The following is a 17,501-nucleotide window of genomic DNA, read 5'->3' as shown; positions in this document are numbered from 1 at the left end:
TTTCACCAGGAATGGTAGAAAGTGTGAAACCTTTCTCAGCAAGATCTTTTTGGACACCTTTTAAGGTTTTCTCATGTTTGTGACCACTTGGAGGCATATCTGAATATAGAGTATGGGAATGGATAAAAAGTAAGAAGATTGACGAGGGAATAATTACAGTAGCAGAACTTACGGAAGAACAATAGAGTTGCAGAGATGAGAGAATAAAAAGAGAAGAGAAAGTAAAAAGAAAATGGAAAGAAGAGTATATAAAGAAGATTTTTTTTACTCGAAGAAATAAACACCATTAAGGCGAAAAGACGTGAGCGGTTGAAAAGCAACGATTAAAGAAGACGTGTCAAGAAATAAATGGAAGAAAGGATACGTGTGATAAATGCAGAATATGAAGAGATGGACAGTTGCGGCGTTTCTCACATCATTCTCTACTTCGCAGAGAAGATATCAAAAGAGGAAAGATGTAGGATCAGAATCTCGCAACAATAATACCTCAGAGAAATTATCAACAACACAACACAACAGCGTTGCAGAACAATTTCAGAAATGACATAATAAACGACGTCAACTAAAATCATGAGAAAAATGTGATGGTTCTGCGAAAATAAGAGAGTTTGCGAGATTAACATTTGTAAGGTTGCGAGAATGTCGCAAGCCATATCCGAAAATAAAGGACAAATTAGCTGTCATCCACTATGTACTTCTCTATAAATAGTCGTTCAGTTGTAAAGAAAAGAGAGATATCTTTTTCTGGGTGAGAAGCAAGTAAATAGGAGAGAGAAAATCGAGAGCAGTGGTTATTCTTGATTCCTTTATCTTTTCTTGTAAGATTGTTCAAAAATTCATCAATAAAATTAAGATTGTTAATTTTAAATGAGTTAAATGTTAATGAAATCATATGAGGGGTGTGGTGTAGGATTTCCTGCAACTACAATATAATTGAAAAACAACTTAGGATCCCTCCCATTTGCCGGATTATAATAATACAAGGTTAATACTCAAACACAAAGGAAGCAACAACAAGGTGAAACTAAACTTGGGGTTTACTAAATCTAAATTAAATGTTACGAGATAAGAAAGTCATTGATTTTTTTTGATTTTTCTTTTGAAGCTATGGATGTGAAAATATGAAGAAATAGTTGTCCACCAAAAAGAAAAAATTAAGAAAATGTGTAATTCTTGAAAAAAACTAAAAACTAGAATTTAAGATAAAAATTTCTTACATAGAAGGCAAGCGAGCAACAAGCTGCGTCGCAAGTCCTTTTTGAATTTAATCCTTGTAACATCTAATTCTTCAAAGAATTTTTTATTTAGATTTCAAAGTTTTCACTCGCCAATTCTTTTCTCTTCTCTCGACGTTTCATAGTGTCTGTTGGGTCAAATAATATCTCAACAATGTATTGTGTGTCTCTTGGGGTCAAACGGCACCAGTAGGTCAACCAGACCATTTTCAAAAGTTGTCTCTAACTTTAGTTGCCATGGCCTGTGTTGGGTTTTTAAAACTTTCCTAAAAAAGAAAAAAAAAGGTTTTTAAGCAGACTGAAGCCTTACCTAATTATCTCGTTGGGACATGGCTTACTTTGACTATTCAACCTAACCAGGTTGTAACCATCATTCTTCTTCATTGAATCTCTTTTCTTATATATACATGCCTACACTTTCTTCATACTCTTCATTAGCCTGCACTTTCTTCATACTCTTCATTACGTAATACTGTTGTTTAACAACTCCGTAGTGATGGCGATTGGAAGTACTGTTGGGGTTGAAAATGGAAAAACTGATTCTGTACCGGAAAGTTTCATTACAGGAGGTATGACACCAGAAAATGGAGTAATAAGTAGAGAAAAAACAGGAGAAAATTGTGTCCGAAGAAATGTTCACGATGCAACACTTAGTCATGCTATTACAGAGCCTAAAGCTGATAACGAGAACACTGAAGAAAGAGATGCAAATATGGCTACTGTGCTAGCTAAGTATGAAAATTATCTTCTTGAAAGGGTCAAGCATCAGTTAGGTACGTACATATACGCTTAAAAATATTTAATGTTTTCAAAAGTACAAGTATAATGGGTAGGCACATTGCGCCAATGCCTAGCTATTAAATTTTCATCGAGTAATAGAACATGCTTCCTGACAAAATGCGAACACTTAATTACTTAAAAAATCTGATATTCCATTGCATCCCCTTGATAGTTCCCACAAGGGCGGGTTCCACTTTCTGTGTAAGGGATGATTTTGGTGTGGTTTGGAAGTTGAAACTATGGTCGATCTATATGGAATCTGATTTTGACATCTCTAATATAGTTCTTGACTAGATATTTTAAAGAGCTGCCTGAATATAAAAGTTTTTATAAAGATTTCGCTGGATATATTATTTTTTAGAGTTATTTTATTTTTGTGTCAGTATAAGTGACCCTTAACACAACATGGCCCTAAAAATGTCTAATGTCATATGTGTGTTCTGGTCAAATGGTCGATAGAAATCCTCAAAGAGCGTTATGTTGGAAAACGATTAATAAAAAAATAATTTTTTAAAGTTTTAATAAAAAATTATAATTTATTGTTTTATTTTGTGAATGAAACTTTTTAGTCCCACATCGTGGAGTTACCAATTTTTAGTAGTTTTAAGAAACTATATAAAGCTTTTAGTCCCACATCGGGGAGTTTTTCTTCTTAAGTTGTATTTGTCAATTATATAAAGAAATTCACTACTTTTGTAAAATCTATGGGAAAGGGGTTGCTCTATATTTTAGAGGGACCCCTAAGGGAAAATATTTTATAGCGGTTTTTAAGCATTCGCGATTTTCCTTAACGGTTTTTTCGGAGTTGCCAAGCTCAAGTTGAGCATCTACTACATATGCTAGTAGTAGGTGTATTAGGGTGTTTTATCCTGGAGATATCCGTCCTGTGAGGGCTATAGCATCACTCTTGAGTGTAGCCGGGCGCTAATGTCTTAAGGACAGCGTGTTGAACACGTGACTCACTCTATTTTCCAAAGTTTTGCCTTGTTGCTGTTGCGGAGATACGGGGAGCTTGTTCGTTTCGTCAAAGCAATCACTTCCATTATAAAGGAGCTAAGTATCAATAACTTTTGCTTATTTGATTTTTCTTTGTTTTTGATTATTGCACCCAGCAATCTTAAGACATTATCATTTGTAATAATCGAAAACGATTGATTGGTTTGTGAATCATGGATGTTAATTGTGGAGTGAAAAAAACAAAAACGAATTTCTGGTCAGCTGTAGAGTTTCAATTTTATCTTTTAATCTAGAAGGAATTTCGATTAACCCTTTTGACACAACGTAGTAGACATCCTTATAGTTACCCGCATAAAATTTCAGAATTTTTCGAGTTGTAAAAGTATTTTTTTGATATTTTACAAAACAGAAAAACGTTTCTGAAAAATTCTGACGAGCAGAAAATTGTTGTTAACTAAATTAATTTTTGTGGGGTAACCATGAGTTTTTTTGAAACGCTGATTCAAACGAAGTTTGTATATATAGATGTTATCTTCAAAACTCATATTTTACTTTCTGATTTGGAATTGTGATTTGTGAATAAAGGTGTCATCTCCGAGGGACATGGCTAATAGCCGCATGTGGTTGGAAACAAATCTTCCAAAGATGGCAAAGGTGAGAACATCGAACGCAACTCTAAGCATGGTCTTCATGATAAAGGTATATTTCGTAAACCTGAATCCGGAATTACTTTAGTTAAGGGTGAGTGTTATGTTTGTAAAATTTCTGGCCACGCGGCAGTAAATTGTAGACAACATAAAAACCTTAATAAGTAGAAAGTTAATGCTAATTTAGTTGAAACAAACTAGAACGAGTTTGGTGGCATGATGTCGGAAGTTATTTTAATAACCAATGTGAGAGACCAGTAGGTGGACTCTGGAGCCACCAAGAATGTTTGTTGAAACAGAGACCTGTTCACCTCCTATCATAGGATAGGGGATGTCGAGAAACTCTTATTGAGTAACTCATATGCAATAGAGGTTGCATAAAAGGAAAAGGTCGAGCAGAAGCTCATATCTGTAATATTCTCACATTGAATGAAGTTTTCATGTTCCGAGCATATGCGAAAATCTTGTATCTTGTTCTGTTGTAGATGGAAAAATATTTAAGATCTTAATTGAATCTGGAAAACTTGTTGTAACTAGGCAGTGATTTTTTAAGCAAGAGTTATAGGACTTTGGGTCTATATAAGCTTAACGGAAAAACTGATGATGTGAACGTAGTTGATTCTTGTGATCTTTTGTGATTGATTGTTTTACGTGGTAGACTTGGAACCGTAAACTTATAAGTCAATGCTTAACTGGCTAGCATAGGCTTCGTACCCAAATTTAGTTTGGATTTTGAACACAAAAGTGAAATCTGTGAAGAATCAAAATATGCTATAAAATCTTTTAGCACAAATGTTCAGAGTAATTCTAAGCCTTTAGAATTAATTCAGTTAGGCCTAGTTGACATGAGTTCAACCCAAAACCACTGTGGTAAAAGATGGTTATAACTTCCGTAGATGATTGTACGAGGTACTATCTTGTATACTTGCTTAGGATAAGGATGACGCCTTAGAAGCCTTAAGATGTATAAACTTGAAGTTGGAAACCAATTAGAAGCCTTGAACATAACAACCGTATCCTTAAGGAGATGATAATTTCCATGTTGATTAGTTCAGGATTACCTGCGGCCTTGTGGGGGGAGGCAGTCCTCTTAACTAGTATATCCTGAATAAAGTACCCTTTTAAGAATCAGATGAAACTCCATATGGTTTATGGAACGGTAGATGACCTTCTTATGAATGTGTCAAAGTGTGGGGGGTTTGACTAAGATTGTAATTCCTCTTCCTAAAAGAACTAGATTGAAACCAAAAATGTTGATTGTGTTTTCGTATAGGGTATATTGAGTATACTTCTACAAATAGATTTTTGGTTGTGTGTTCTGATTTTTTCTGACATTGGTGTGAATATTATTACGGAATCTAGGGATGCTGAGTTCTTTGAACATGTTTATTCTAAACCTGTACCTCATTAGAGATGTGTTGTTGATCCCCTAGATTTATCTTCAAATAGTCAGAACTTATTTTAAAGGAAGATGAAGTTGATGTTGAGCCTAAGAGAAGTAAAATAATTAGACTTGAGACTTCTTATGAAACCGACTTCATAACATGCCTAGCTTAGTCTGAGCCACAGACTTGTAAAGAAGCCTTAATATCTACTGAAACCCCATTCTGGTAAGAAGCTTCATTTAGTGAAATGGACTCAGTCCGTTGGAACCAGACTTGGGAGCTTGCTAGTTTACCTCCAGGTTGTAAGACCATGGGATGTAAATGAGTCTTTAAGAGGAAACGATAGGTAGATGAAACTGTGGAAAAATATTAAGCTAAGTTGGTAGCTAAAGGCTATAAACTAAAAGAAGGTGTAGATTTCCTTGATTCTAATTCAATTGTGACGGAAATTACTTCCGTTGAGATACTAATTGTTATTGCTGCCATAAAGAACGTAGAGATACATCAGATGGATGTTAAGACAGCTTTTTCTAAAACCGTGAATTAGGTAAAGAAATTTACATAGATCAACCTGAAGACTTTGTAGTGAAAGGTTGTGAATACAAAGTTTGTAATTTGAAAAATCTTTGTATGGTTTTCAAATAAGCACGTAAACAGTGACATGGAAAATTTAATCATGTGATAATGGATAGTGGATTTAAATTAATGAATCTGACAAGTATGTCTACAAGTAACTTGTTAAGGATGTCTGTGTAATTGTATGCTTGTATGTTGATGATATGCTTGATACAAACATAGATGTGATCAATTCCACTAAAAACATGCACTGAATGAGAACATTGACTTGAAAGACTTGGGCCCTTTTGATGTAATTTAGGGATGAGGATTAGAAGATAATCAAACATTTATAAGTCTTAGTCGTTCTCATTATGTTGAGTTGTGCTTAAGAGATACAATCAGTCTGATTGTAAACCTGCTTGTACTTCGTACGATTATTCTTGTAGTCTCAAGAAAAATAAGGGTAGTGGAGTATCTTAACTTGAATACTCAAAAGTTATAGGATGTCTGATGAATTTAATGAACTGTAAGAGTCCAGACATTGCCTATATTGTGAGTAAGTTAAGTGGATATAATTGTAGTCCAGAGCAAGAGAATTCAGATGCACTGAGTAGAGTATTATGGTACCTAAAATACTCTTTTGATTTATGAAAGGTATCTTGTTGTCCTTGGGACTTTATGATGCAAACTGGATAGTTGACTCAGAGGAGTCTAAGTCTACGAGTGGATATGGTTTCACTCTAACATGTGGGTTTGTTGTTGGAAGATTTCCAAACAAACATATCGCTCAATTCATTATGGAATCTGAGAGTATTGCGTTAGATAAAGCATGAGAGGGGGCCGAGTGCCTAAGAATTTTTAGAAGACATTCCTCTTTGGCATAGGCCTGTGCCAGCTATATCTATACATTGTGTTAGCCAAGCTATAATAGTTAAAGCTAAGAAATAACTAATCTCAATCGGCGTTATTTCCATTGATTGGATAAAGTCCAAGGAGAATATCGCGCAATCTTTGACGAAAGGTTTGTACAAAGATAGTTAAAAATGCATCGAGGGGGTTGGGGCTTAAGCTCATATATTAAACTTGCCATGAAGGATACTCAACCTTGCTGACTGGAGATCCCATGATCAAGGTTTCGAATGAGACAACTAATTTGTGGTGGGTAAAGGTAAACACTATCAGAGATTTTCATTCTCTGTCCCTTCCCTATGGTGTAGACGTGATAGTGTGACTGCATGTGGAGGATGACTTTTTAATAAGTCTTAATGAGTTCTATAGTTTCAATTTAAGATTGAAGTGGGGTGTAGCAGTAACACTCTTTATGGAAACTCACCTATCTGAATGAGGAAGTGGGTCGCTTCCTGTGAGAATATGAGCTGATTCTCTAGAGCATTCTGAGAAACAGGATACGTCCAGGGCCAAAACGGACAAAACGGCACGAGCTTGGCAGCAATCTTGGAGATATCACCCGTGGTTGTTATCACGAATTACATCAAATGCTAGCAGTTCAAGACATAGTTCACTGTCTCTAGCAAGTAATTCTGGTAATATCTCACTAAGCAAAGGTTCAAGACCTCATGGACACCTCTGCCTAAAATGGTATTTCCTGCGTTTTTTATGTGATTTTCATTTTGATGGTTTTGGTATTACTGGAACTTAGGACCTAAAGGTCACTAAGGGTTCACTAGTTCATGCTTTTTCACTTTGGTGAAAGATACCTATAGTCTCACCATGTGAGAATTAAATATGAAAGCTCTCAATACTATTATGATTTATGCAATCCATAGTATGACCTTGGGGTCAACACACTTTTGTGTGAGGGAGAGGACGTAGAAATGACTAGTATGATTTCAACACTTGCACGATCAGTCTGTTTGGATCGTGAGGTTGGGATGTTTATTTACCAAGACCTATCTGTGTTTTCATGTTTTATTGAGTTTTCATTCATGTGGGGGATTGTTGGAAAACGATTAATAAAAAAATAATTTTTTAAAGTTTTAATAAAAAATTATAATTTATTGTTTTATTTTGTGAATGAAACTTTTTAGTCCCACATCGTGGAGTTACCAATTTTTAGTAGTTTTAAGAAACTATATAAAGCTTTTAGTCCCACATCGGGGAGTTTTTCTTCTTAAGTTGTATTTGTCAATTATATAAAGAAATTCACTACTTTTGTAAAATCTATGGGAAAGGGGTTGCTCTATATTTTAGAGGGACCCCTAAGGGAAAATATTTTATAGCGGTTTTTAAGCATTCGCGATTTTCCTTAACGGTTTTTTCGGAGTTGCCAAGCTCAAGTTGAGCATCTACTACATATGCTAGTAGTAGGTGTATTAGGGTGTTTTATCCTGGAGATATCCGTCCTGTGAGGGCTATAGCATCACTCTTGAGTGTAGCCGGGCGCTAATGTCTTAAGGACAGCGTGTTGAACACGTGACTCACTCTATTTTCCAAAGTTTTGCCTTGTTGCTCTTGCGGAGATACGGGGAGCTTGTTCGTTTCGTCAAAGCAATCACTTCCATTATAAAGGAGCTAAGTATCAATAACTTTTGCTTATTTGATTTTTCTTTGTTTTTGATTATTGCACCCAACACGTTACTACTCCGATTTACGCACTTTGGCTATGAAATTCAATAATTCTTTTTGAAAAGGTGTTCCATTTCCTTGGCCAGATGCCATCATAGGGGTTTCTTCGAGTCTTCAAGAGGGGTTTTATAGAGTCTTCAAGAAATTACATAAATGAACGTCAACTTCATTAGTTAGGCGTTATATCTCTAATTCCATCTAAAATTATGTGATATATCTAAAATTATGTGATATTAATGAAGTTTAAAAAGCGTACAGGTTACCCTGAGAATATGGACTTGGATCATGGTACTCCTCTTGCTTGGCTTCAACGTTTCCATCTCAACAATTGTGGTGATCCCTTTACTAAGAGCAACTTTGGTCTCAATTCGCAACAGTTCGAATTGGGTGTGTTAGACTGGTTTGCTCAACTCTGGGAAATCGGTAACCATGAATATTGGGGTTACATTACAAATGGTGGTACAGAAAGCAATCATCATGGTATCCTTATGGGGTGAGTTTTATTGCTAAGTAAAAAAAATTAGGGTTCATGAAGTTGATTATTTCTTAGTTGTATAAAAATAACTTTTTGCACAAATGACTGACTGGGAGCTATAGATGCGTATCTCCGTCTGGTTAAACTAAACATGCCTGTAAACAGTTAGTAATGAAAATAATGTGCTTGTAGGAGGGAGATTTATTCTGTCTTTAAAGCTGCACGAATGTATAGAATGGAATGTGTTAAGGTTGATACCCTTACCAATGGGGTAATTGATTGTGCCGATTTCAAAGCTAAACTACTCCTGAACAAGGACAAACCAGCTATCATTAACGTCAATATTGGTGTGACTCTATTTGTTAATTAATGTCCTTAATTACTTTTTTTGTTTTGTTATTTCATGTGAATAATATCAATAGAAGGCTCAGTTTTAATGTTCTAGCTACATTTTTTAAAGGAACGACTGTTAAAGGAGCTGTTGATGATCTCGACCTGGTTATAGCAACCCTTAAGGAAGCTACTTTCTCAGAAGATAGATTTTACATTCACTGTGATGGGGTGCTATCCGGGATTATGATGCCATTTATGGAACATGTCAGCTCTCTCTCTCTCTCTCTCTCTCCCTCCCTCCCTCCCCCCCCCTCTCTCTCTCTCTCCCTCTCTCTCTCTCTCATCAACTACGTACATGTCCCCTATATGTGCGAAGAGTCGGTACGTAAAACATGTCTGTGTAGCTTTCTGAAACCAAGATTTCAGATAGAATTAACAAAATTAGAGGGGGAAAAGTTTAAAGTTGAAGAGAAAACTAGAAAAGTGTTTCTAATTTAAAATCACTTCCGCATGTCTTTTTACCTAAATTTCTTTTACTAACCAATGTTCCTTGCTTAACTAAGTTGTTTGTGGCATTGAGCAGGCTCCAAAAATCTCATTTAAGAAGCCAATAGGGAGTGTTAGTATTTCTGGCCACAAGTTTATTGGTTGTCCAACACCTTCCAGTGTTCAGATAACAAGGTTGGATCATATCCATGCCATGTCAAGGTATGTTGAGTGCATTGCCTCCAGGGATGCCACGATCTCGGGAAGCCGCAATGGTCATGCCCCAGTCTTCCTGTGGTACACCCTGAACAGTAAAGGTTATGGAGGGCTTCAGAAAGAAGTCCAAACATGCGTCAGGAAGGCCCAGTATCTGAAAAACCGTTTACGTTCTGAAGGGATAAGTGTGATGCTTAATGAGCTCAGTACAACTGTTGTATTTGAAAGGCCGAAAGATGAAGAGTTTGTTCGTCATTGGCAACTTGCTTGTCAGGGAAACATTGCCCATGTTGTGGTTATGCCGAGTGTGAGTTCTTGAATGATCTGATTATGAAACGCTCGATGTGGCAGCTCCAGGATGGAAAGGTGCAACCTACTTGTATCGCCGTAGATATTGGAAAGGAAAATTGTGCTCGTCTTCAGCATAAAGGAAGCTCTGCTACAACCTAGAGATGATAACTGTGCGATATTTGACGTCCGTTGTAGGAGTTAAATATCGCACACGTAAATGACTACGCGAAGTAAATACAACCTAAGCGAAGGGAGTCGCACACATCAAAGTTAAGATGACGCGCCAAATGATGTCAGCAAAGTCACGGGTAAAGTGTGAAGAATTATGCGAAGAAGTGTTCTATAGGAAGGTGAGCGATTGTATATGAGCGAATGTGTCGCATAATGATCCCGAAAATAATGGGTTTCTTAGCTGTCATCCACTATGTAAAACCCTATATAAAGGAGAAAGTTCATTGTTTCTGAGAGGATTCTAAGGTAAGTCTTGGTCAAGAAATAGAGAGAGAGAAAGTGAATTTGGGTTTCAAGTAAAATTGTTGTAATACTTGAATCTATCTTGTAAACATTCCCAATATTCAATTAATCAAATAAGAATTCATAACGATCACTTAGTAATTGGATTAGTTTAAGTGGAGTGTAGTTGCAGGAAAACTTACAACTACATCCGTAGCTGATAACTGGGCTAACTGTTTAAGATTTTTATCTACGATCAAGTTCAGGTACTCTCGCATTTACAAAGAAGGAAATGGCGTATCTGATTTACTTGCAAAACGGGGAGCTTCTTCAAGTTCTGAATGGTGGATAGAGCCACCATCTTTCATTCGTCCCGCTTTCGATAACTGTAACATAGTTTCTCGGTTTTTGTTTCTTCTGTTCCTTTCTTTTGAGGTTTTGGATTAGTCCCCTCTTCTTTTTTGTTACTTTTTAATAAAAAAAATCTCCTAGTGAGCTTTGCCCAAAAAAGAAAAGAATAAATTTTTTTTATTTGACATCCGTACATCTCGGCATACATCATCAGAAATCTTTCCATAATAATACCATAATGTATTTGTAAAACAATACAAATTATCGGGAATACTACAATCGAAATCCTAAGTATTAATTGTATAATAAAACGAAAATGATTTGTGGCACCCGTTTTGGTGCACCCAATGCACCCAATGTTAGGTGGCAAATCCCACGTCAGCTTATTAAGCTCTTAAAAATTATTCTATCTTATTCTCAAATCTCAATCAAGAACTTTATATATATCGACCATTGATGAACCTCAGTGACATTACAAAGCTCGCGTTTTTAGGGGCCACCAGAAAGCATTCAGGGGCCATCAATTTATACCCAGCCAAAGACTCTAGTTAAGGGGTACCCTATATGATATTGAAGTTACATAAATGCCCTTCTGGTAAAACTGTATAAAAACCAAATCAAAAACAATTCTACTCATTTCAACTCTTCTTCTTCCAGTTTCATATTATCTTCCGATTGTGGAAGAAAAAAAAATTTCCTCATTCAACCGAAACATCACCGCGAATCGTAAAATCAAAACATCGTCGATTCGTTTATAAAACAATGGATAAGAGAAATGAAACCCACATACCTATAACTAAAAATGTTGCTCGGGGTATCGATCCTAAGATTGGGATTTTAGCAAGAAATAAAGAAATTGTTGCTGCAAATGAAGAAGAACGCGAAGAACGCGAAGAAGAAGTACCCGGCAATGTAGTCGGTGGTGGCGATTCCGATAGTCAAACACTTCTTCAACTTCAAATGGCCCCAATTAGGTAAGAATCTATCATTTTTGGGGTTTATTTCGCTTTAATTCGTCGAATCGAGAAAAAAATTTTCTAGGGTTTTCGGTTATTTATCCAGATTCAGACGATATTCATGCTCATTTACTTCCGAATGTAGTCGTGTTCTTCATTTCTCAAGAACATCGATAGTATTTGGGAGAAAGATTTGATGATTATCTGCCGAATATTGGTGGCCATATCTTCCTGGATACAAACTTCTAATAATCGGTAGTTTAATGAATTTTTTGGATACCAAATATATTTAATTAGACACACAGTATTCGGAAGAACACTCACTACCGAATGTATATATTGAAAAAATCTCAAAATTTATGAGATAGGAAAAATCCCATTTTGGGGCCAGTATTTATTCGGAAGACAATATAATGTTTTATACCTCCGATTGTGTAGGATAAAATTTTAGAGTTTCTGAACTCCAGTTGATGAATATTCGGTTGTAAACATGTTTAGTTATATTCCGATTGTTTTTCATTCGGAAAAAATATGTGTCTTCTTACTTACGAATTTGTACATTCGGGTTATAGATGTGCACTTTGTCTTCCGATTGTGTAGGATGAAAAATTTACAGCTTCTGAACTCCAATTGATGCATATTCGGTTGCAAATATGTTTAGTTAGCTTTCGATTGTTTTGTATTCGGGAACAATATGTGTCTTCTTACGTCCGAATGTGTACATTCGGGTTATATTTCCATACTTTTTCTTCCGATTGTATAGTTTGTAAATATTGTTCCTTTCTTTGTTGTTTAGACAAAGTCGAGAAGGGAGGAAGAAAGTGACAGCTAGTGCTAGGATGGATAGGAGTGCCAAAGATAATTCAAGTGCTCAACAAAGCGAACAAGAACAAAGCAGTCAACAAGGAGTGCAACCAAGTGTTGAACAACAAGGCAGTAAACAAGGGGTGCAACCAAGTGTTGAACAAGCCGCTCAACAAAGTGCAGGACCAAGTGTTGAACCAGTTGATCCAGTGCCAAGAGTAGAATAAGAAGGACAACCAAGTGGTACCCAAAAAGCCAAAAAAGGAAAAGATGGTGTAAAGAAGGATATTGCTAAGAAATCATCACATCTTGTCCCTCAGCACTTGAAGAAGAAGGGTATTCCAGCATGCATAATCCTTGGGCTACCAGCGGATGGAGGAAAATTGCTATTTGGATACAAAGACTCATGGGCCAGAGAAATATACGAAACCGAGGTAATAAAATTACTATTTTTTATTAATGTATTGTCTATGTGTTATATCGTAATATTTGTATTAAGGATTTTTTTATGTACTTTAATAGGATCATCAAGATGCGGTCCGTCTACTCAAACCTACCGCCGCACCAACAAAAATGCTTGCGTGGCCTTTATCCGGTGAATGTGAAAGGTTCAAGACAATTGTTGCCAACTCGGGATTAGCTAATGCCGCCGAAAATTCATTGTTGGAACATGATCATGTGGCCATATCGGCGTTCGTGGAGAGAATGTATCCTGAGACCGATACTTTCCATATGCCGTTTGGGGAGATGACGATTACCCCGGATGATGTTGTGCAGATTCTTAACCTTCCCGACCAAGGAACAGCTGTGAACTTTAACTACACAAAGCAGTTAAGTTGGGCACAACTTTATTCTCTAACTAAAAAGTGCCTAGGTTGGGATGAAGAGACAACAACAACATAGTTTAGGAGGCATGCAAGTTACAGAACAAGACAGATCAAGATTACAGCTTTGATGAATATGTTCCGAGGAACCTTGGAGAAGGAAAAGAATGGAACGTTAACTGATGAGCAAGTGAACCACGCTGCCACTGCATATCTCCTTTGTGTATTGGATGTGTCATATTCCCCAATACTTCTGGCAACCGGATCGACGCTAACCGTATACAACTTTTGGATCCTCTCCATGAAGTCGGTGACTATTCTTGGGGAACGACATGCCTAGCATTCTTGATGGAAGAATTGAGAAAGGCTTCGTGGCTAGGAACCTGCCAAGTTGCCGGGAACGTGGCTCTATTGCAGGTTTTTTCTTTAACTCTATAACTCACTCTATAGTTATTCGGTAGACAATACATATGATGCATATTCATAACTCCAAAGGACGCATATTCGGTAGGAATTGATCCATCTTATTTTCCGAATGTTGGTTATTCGGTGGCTAGGTACTTAATTGTTTTCCCGATTATATATAATCGGAAATATTCTTTTGATATTAGAACCGAATATACAGGCCAGAAAAACTATAGGTTACTGAACTCCAAATGACGCATATACGGTAGGAAATGATACATCTAATTTTCCGAATGTTTTTTATTCGGTGGCTAGGTACTTAGTTTTATTTCCGATTATATATAATCGGAAATATTCATTTGATATTAGAGCCGAATATACAGGCCAGAAAAATTATAGGTTACTGAACTCCAAATGACGCATATTCGGTAGGAAATGATCCATCTAATTTTCCGAATGTTTGTTATTCGGTGGCTAGGTACTTAGTTTTATTTCCGATTATATATAATCGGAAATATTTTTTTTGATATTACTACCGAATATACAGGCCAGAAAAACTATAGGTTACTGAACTCCAAATGACGCATATTCGGTAGGAAATGATCCATATCTATTTCCGAATGTTGGGTATTCGGTGGATAAGTACTCAGTTTTATTTCCGATTATATATAATCGGGAATTATGTTTGGAAATTACTACCGAATATACACAATCTATTTACTAAAACTTGGTTTCTTATGTATATAGGAATGGATCTATGACCACTTCCCTATCCTAAAGTTGGCCGGAGAGAACCCGGGGTGGTGCAAAGGTACTCCTAGAGGAACAAAGTATATATTTGAAGACAACTGTTCTAGGACAAAAGAGCAGCAGTTGATTCGCATGAGGGAGATTTTGGACCAATTGAAGGCTCGGACGTATGCTTTGATCCATACAAGGAAGATCGAGCCAGTGGGCATATAAATGTTCGGTCGGACTTGTCCCTTTATTTTGGACCATTGTGGCACCCCACAGGATATGTGATGTATAACCCCTCTAGGGTGATGCGACAACACGGGTATATACAACATCAACCTCTGGAGAAAATGGGGGATTACTACAAATTGGAGTTGGAGTTGTGCTCTTCTAGTGGTGATAATCTTACAATTGTTCACACAGGCCCACCTACTGTTCTTGATAACTGGGATAAGAGGAATGACTTCATTATCGACATTGGTAGACGAACCACCCGAGGTGATGAAAATTCTCCAGACTATATGAGTTGGTATAACAAGGTATCACATATACCAGAAAAGAAGAACCTTTTTATATTAAATAAAGTAATGAAGTAGTAAATTTACGTTTAGTGAAATTTGAACAAAAAATTCAGCTTGAACTTAAAGGGCACCAGTTTTAGTTTTGATCTCATTCTTAATCTTCAGTACAATGGTATGTTTGGTATATAAATAGTAATTTACCATCTCTAAGACCTCCAAGGTTAGTGAGTCCCTGATCTACTCTGTATCCACCACCATCTTGTTTCATCTATTGAGGAGTAGTCTACCTTTTAACACCCATAGCTCCATGCATTTTAATACGAATTCAAGGTATAGTAAGCCAATTTCTCCACAGACTAGTGCAGCGGGTTCAACTTGAACCACAATTTATTTTTTCCGTGAATCGAACTTCACAGATCAACATCCAATTCCAAACCTAATAAAAAAAAAATTTTAATCAATAAACCTAATCAAAAATTCCTGTGGCCACCAACCTTGTTCTATTGGCTTTGGATTTGGTTTTAGTACTAATAGAACCTCAAAGCAAAATCCATATATCACGGTTGATAATAAAATGCTATTGATACCTGCTAATAGTTGTAAAAACGTGTTTTTTTTTTTTTTTTTTTTTTTTTTTTTTTTGCCGGGGTTCATATTATAATATGGAAAGGTGACACAGTAAGAATATGGGAAGAAAACCTCTACAGGATCTCTCTTGTATCCCAACGCCTACATGGTCTCTTTTACAATAGTCTACCATGCTAGGTTCCCGTGTGGTTGATGTTGAGGGCATATCTTTGAATCTAGGGATCACATATATACACGGATTTATGTCGCCTAAAATAGCTGTGTTTTCTCAACTCCTCCCTTCCTCCCTTATTGGATTTTTCCTCTTTATACACTTCGGAAGATGGTATTTTGGTGTGGACCGGAACAAATAATTAAGTCGGGAGAATATATTATTGTGAAATCTTCTTATGATCTTCAGCTTGAAGTAGGGATTCTTGGCCTCATAGGTATGCTTTATTCCATTAGCAATCTGTGTTGAAAAGGCTTCCACGTTAGATAACTTGAGAAAGAGAGGTTCAACTCTTATTAGCACCAACGGTACTAATATTCATAACTTGTTCAAGTACTGTAATAAGTCTACTGAAACCTCCGATCATATCTTTATCGAGTGTTCTTTGGCACTGGAAATATAGGATTACCTCTTGGTTTGTGCAGGTATACCTTGAACATTTCAGGGATCTCTCAAGGATCTGATCTCAAGTTGGAGCTATGATATTTTGGAGCGCGTCCTGATGAGTACAAGTAATTCTTGAAGTGCTTATATCTGTACAGCTAGGAGATCATTTCAAGAGACGAATTTCAGAATTTGACTGGTTTCACGTGTACAGGGAATGAAGGTATATGTAGAACAACAAAGAGTACTGAGAATAGTCCAGATAAACGGAAGACTGCGAAAAGGATGAAATGGCAAAACGTTAAGGCTTAGAGGCTTCAAAATAAAAGGGAGACCTATTGAGGAACCCCATTCTCTATATCTCCTTTTAGAATGTAAGGATGAAAATCCAAGTTATAGGCAATGTGTGGTTGCATGAAATCCTACAACCACATCCATTCAAGATTAAGTAACACTCTAAGAAATCATGGTGAAAATCATTTGTTTATTCATCAAGATCTTAAGGTTGAATACAAGATAATACAAAGACTTTTCTTGCTCTCCAAATAAACTTTCTCTCTTCTAATTTCTTGTCTGACGCTCACTCTAAAGATCTCTCATTACATAGTTTCTTTCCCTTTATATAGGGTGATACATAGTGGATGACAGCTAATATATCCCCTATTTTCGGAATCACTGTGCGTTACAATCGCTCATATACATTCGCTCAACTTCGCATACATTACACTTTCGCACAGATCACCACACTTTACTCGTGACTATGCTGTCATCATAAAATACATCATCCTATTTTCCTATCTGCGATGATCTTCGCTTACATTGGATGACCTTTACTTCGCATAGATATGGAATATGCCATATTTCACTCTTACACAATGGACAAGAAATAATAATCAGACATAGTATTTATGAAGAACAGATGCAGAGTACTTAATTTAGATATGGTATTTATGAAGAACAAATATATAAATGAGAAGATGAGAGAGTCGAAGGCAACATTTTATCAAATACTATTAAGGGTGCAGAGCAATTTGTATGGCTGAATGGATATAACACGATCAAGGTGGGAATCCATATACGTACAGAGGATCACGTATCCTATTTCTATAGGGAAAATTAGGCGCAGGCCCAAAAAAAAAATATTCTCATTGTCAGGCCCACAATTAATTTTAGGTACCGTGACACCTATAATTATTCCGGTGATACCCATAATTATATGAAATTATTAAAACTGTCTGCACGACGGATTATACATCCGCATGACGGGTTCTGCATCAGGGGTATAATTGGCAAAGCAACTTGGATATAACATATCTGAAA

The 17,501-nt window shown here is 36.5% G+C and overlaps 1 pseudogene; it reads left to right on the top strand.

Moving 5' to 3' along the window:
* Positions 1-1,731: 1,731 nt before the first annotated feature.
* LOC113352774 lies at positions 1,732-10,108 on the top strand (annotated as a pseudogene).
* The last annotated feature ends 7,393 nt before the right edge of the window (positions 10,109-17,501 follow it).

Source organism: Papaver somniferum, chromosome 2 (genome assembly GCF_003573695.1).
Source record: "Papaver somniferum cultivar HN1 chromosome 2, ASM357369v1, whole genome shotgun sequence".
Lineage (NCBI taxonomy): Eukaryota > Viridiplantae > Streptophyta > Magnoliopsida > Ranunculales > Papaveraceae > Papaver > Papaver somniferum.
This window is presented reverse-complemented; position numbering and strand designations above follow the sequence as displayed.